Here is a 4,966-nt window from a genome sequence, read left to right as displayed (position 1 = left end):
AGGTACTCCCTGAACGAAACCGAACTGTCGCCTGACCCTATCGGTGGCATGCCACTCGATACATTCAAATGACACCAATGGAACTGTAGCGCTCCAGACAACTGACTGCATGTATATTTCAGTAGGAATTATATTCGGATCCACACGATCCACAGCATAGGCAACCCAGACAAACTGAAAAATTAAAGAAAACTCATGATTACAACCCACAACACATAACTCTAACACAATGACTGATAGTTTTGTCGAAGCCCAATATTCCCAAAAGTAATGCTTCTTTAATTAAAACACACCTGGCCTTCCTGAAGTTCATCAAAGGCCTTCCTAAAGTGAGCTAGCTTCAGATATCTATATCGTCGGTCACCACGCTCCCAGTTACGCCACCTAATACGATGTCCTCAATTAGCTCAACTGAATCTTAAATATCAAGAAATGGATACATTGTAACATAATATTACCTGTTTGCAAGTGGAAAACTGCGGGGTTCTCTAGGAAGCGGCGATAGATATGGCAATCAGATCCAAGCCCAACCCAGCAGCAGTGTTAGTGGACCATCTATTTCCTTACAGTTATAACGAGATGCCCTGCATAACGCCCTGTAAAGGTGTGCTAGGCATGCCGAACCCCAACTATATTGTCCAATATTGACAAAATCACGAAGCAAGGGTAGAAATTTCCAGTGCACACCTGCCCCAGACTTATCCCCAAACAGTATCGTCCCAATCAGCAACATAATGTGACACCTCACATACCTAGTAATTAATGACAATCTAATATTATAACATATCTGTAGCATTATATAATACAATGGTTAATGCATTAATAGAAAAATATCTAATGTAGCATATTAGGCTATTATGAGACAATATTACATAGTCCACATGGCTTATACATAAATAACTTCAGCAACATAATATGACACCTCACATATCTCTGTATACTGATTTCATCATTCAATTCTAAATTCTCTTTTACATTCCGGAGCCATGTCAGTTTTATGCAGCTTGATCTACAGTCCTCTCTACGAGGTGCAACCCCAAATTGAAGCAGACACTCCGCCTCCATGGCTTCAAAACTACTCATTGTCATCCCTGTGACTGGAAGACCATCTGTGGGAAGACCAAGTATTAGAGCCACATCTTCAAGAGTCACGGAACATTCACCAATGGGGAGGTGAAACGTATGTGTGTCTGGGTGCCAACGTTCGATTAGAGCATTTACCAATGCTTTCTGACACTGAACTATCCCAATCTGAGACACATGATAGAACCCAGTAATCCGTAAATGCTCCTCCACCCTAACGTTGTACCGATCCGGAGGAACTGGGTGGTTACATGTCAACATTCTTAATTTCTACAAAAAAAACATAACAAATAACTAGTGATATAATTAACAGTTACTAACTTACCATCATTAATCATTTCAGTAAATCCTTATATAACTAATTCTTTTAACTTCTAAAATTATTTAATTAATCGTTAAAATTATTGATAATTTAAAATAAAAGTCATGACCTATACATTTATTTATTCTTAACGAATATTCTCAACAATATTACAACAATTTAAATATTATCTAATACTAATTACTCATTTGTGAAACACATTTTTTTCTCAATAATAAAAAATATTAACAATCAGTATATGCCATCATCAACAATTCTACAAAATATTAACATTCATATTCTAAAATCTATAAACATTGTCATAATTAAAAAAATAGCATGGCTTAATTAAAATAATCCTATTAATCATTAAACATTAACATTTTTCTCAGTCACAATACAAATAACAATAAAATAAACATTTAAATTCTTCTCTAACAGTTATACTTACTTTTTTAAATAAATATTTAAATATAATTAATTAACTAAAACATATAATTATACTAAAAATTAATAAAAAATTAAAAAAAATCAATATTCTCTACTGAATAAGGGTCCGATTTACTTCTTCTTTTATACCAACCGAAATCTTTTCATCATTAATAATGACAATGTTTTCTTATTAACAATAATATTTTTTATTAAAAATCTGGAAAATTTTTTTTTAAAAATTTAAGAAATATTGAAATATAAACTGCATCTATTTTTTTATATATCAACTGCATTTTTTACCAACAATCACCATCATAATAATTAAATTCTTAATATTAATAATTATAAATATAAATAAATTTTTAAAACTTAAAAATAATTAAAAAATACTTACATAATCAGGATCACTGAGATAATGAATAATATGAAGCTCATATCGATCAACATCTTTAATTTTAAATTTTTTGGGCATGATTGCTTCTTCTCCACCATGCAAAGATGAGCTTCAGAAATGAAGAACAATGTTTGAGAGTGAAGTGTGTGTGCAGCTTTCGTTTTCGGATGGTGAGAGAAGAGCAAATGGGTTTCTTTATTCAAAGAGGGCCACTGTTCGGGGGAAAGCCAGGGAGCGACGCGTGTTAAGTGCAACTAGGAACTCGGACCGTGCGTTTGGCTTCTTCAGAAATCGGACGGTCCGCGAGCATCTTCCACTCGGAGGGTCCGAGTTCGTAACTTGCTACAGGGAATTGCATGGAACTCGGACGGTGCGAGTTTCGTTTAGCACTCGGAGGGTCCGAGTTCTTCCCCCTGACACCACCATCTTGTGTAGCACTCCCCTCTCCCATATCATCGCACTTCACCAGCTCAGGTTCCATATGTAAATTAAAAACCGTGTCTCCAACCTCATTCGCATTTAGCAAAATTTACATATTTAGATTTTTAACATACAAAAATACCTTAAAAGTACAAACTAACACTGTAAAAGATGTGCTTTACCTTTGCAAATACACATGGTCCAGAGCTTTATAATATGTATAGTACTAGGTATGGCAACCACAATATTATACGAATGATTAAATGTTAATGTTCCTGACCTCCTTATTAATTCTGTGTTACTAACTAAAATCGCAGTTGGAGCATTATTTTAAACAGGCTCTACACATCTAAATTTTTTTGACAACCAAATTTAATCAAATTGGTCTAAACCTAATAAAAATTACTTTCATTACACGCAGTATGTACACACGCACTTTCCTAACGCAAACAAAACACCTGCTTCACTAACGTTTTTCGTGTCGCACTCAAAGAATATGAAAAGTGATTTTTATCTTCATGTATCTTCTCCTCTTTCTTCTATTGGTGCTGCTGTTATGTTGCTGCGCTTTGTTTTTATTTTTTTCTCCTTTTTTTAATGTTATTGCAATAATTTTTTTCTTTTTTTGTTTTATTTTTTTCAAGAGAGTAAAACAAGAAGAATTATGAAATAATAAAATAAAAAAGAGAAGATGAAGACAAAAGATAAAAAAAAGAAAACAAAGCAAAAGATGATGAAGAAGAAGAGTTTTCAATTGTGCATAATTTATCATAAAGATAATACCAAAATTTTTTAACAATAACACAAATGTTTTAGTTTTTCAACAAAATTTTACTATAAAAGTACAAAAATATCTTTAATACTGTATTTTTCTTCTTTTTATTCTTCCTTCTTTCTTTTTTTCTTTTTTCTGTATCTCTTACTTCTTTTAATAGCATTGCTTCTCATATTAAATTTGAACGAATATATTTGTACTGTATTGCAACCTTATTTAGTTGAATGAATATCGGTTTACATTTATTGGATTGAATTCTTAGCATAAATGGACCGAAATTTATTTTTCTTTTTTTTTCTTCTTTTTTCTTGGTTTATTCCTCTCAAGAAAGTAAAACAAGCATAATTATAAGAAAATAAAATAAGAAGGAGAAGATGAAGAAAAAAAAGATGAAAACGAAGAAGACGAAGAAGAAGATGAGAAGGAGGAAGAAGAAAAGTTTTGAATTGTGTGTACCTTATTTAAATCTAGAATGCACCAAAATTTCTTAATGATGACGACATACAAACAAACTCAGTTTAAAATAAGCTTATACCAGAATGCACCGAAATTAAACTTAGAATGCACCGAATTATATCTAGAATGCACCAAAATTAGGAACAAAAACAGATTCAACGAATTTTTTTTAAAAATCCTACATTACATTCAAATTCAAACCTTCAACCCTGAACACTAATTTTCACAAATAAAATCGAAATTATTCAACTACATGAGCATCAAATACTAACGAACTATATTAATGAGGTTCGAACCAAACCTCATCTACTTGATTTGTTTCAAAACAATAATCCAATCTGCTTTGGTTCAACTCACAATGTGAACTTGCATCATTCATTGTCTTCAAAAACGAAATATCTGTTCAAACCTGATTTCACAACTTGATTTCAAAAAAGTTTTATCCAAATATTCAAATTAGATCAAAGAGCATTGATCGTGAACAAAGAGAACGCAAAGAAGGAAGAGAACGTAGAAAACGTTGAAAAAATTTGAAAAAATAAAAAACGAAATCCGCTTAGAAAAGACAGTTATATATAGTCACGTGTGAAGTCAAAAGGTTGTTAGAGATAGTGGCGCGTAGAGGTGAATTAGGTTATAACAATTTAGTTGGACTTGGTTGGTTAAATGATTTGGATGTAGAGCTTTATTGTATTTTAAATATCCAAATAGATATCATTTATATTGCAACCGTTAGAGATATATAACCATTAATGTTGCATTCTTCTACCAGTTTAAACTTTTAGAATGAGTGATTTCGTGACACTGACATATATTGTAGACCTCTCATCAACCAAAGACTATTGTTGTTACCAGTCTACATAGCAGACCCCATGTGATTAAAAAAAAAACAAAATCAAATTGATATATATATTTTATTAGAGTTTTTTGTTTTTCTGTTAATTTAATTTTTTTTCTAACAAGTTACGCATTTAACCTATACTATGATGCATGGACACAGGATACGATACGACACGAGATACTTTGACACGCGAATTTTAAAATCTTATACGATACGAGGACACGCATACATATAAAATCTAAAGTATTGTTTGGATAAATCAAA

This window comes from Arachis duranensis, chromosome 9, assembly GCF_000817695.3.
Source record: "Arachis duranensis cultivar V14167 chromosome 9, aradu.V14167.gnm2.J7QH, whole genome shotgun sequence".
Taxonomy (NCBI): domain Eukaryota; kingdom Viridiplantae; phylum Streptophyta; class Magnoliopsida; order Fabales; family Fabaceae; genus Arachis; species Arachis duranensis.
Note: the sequence above shows the minus strand (reverse complement) of the source record.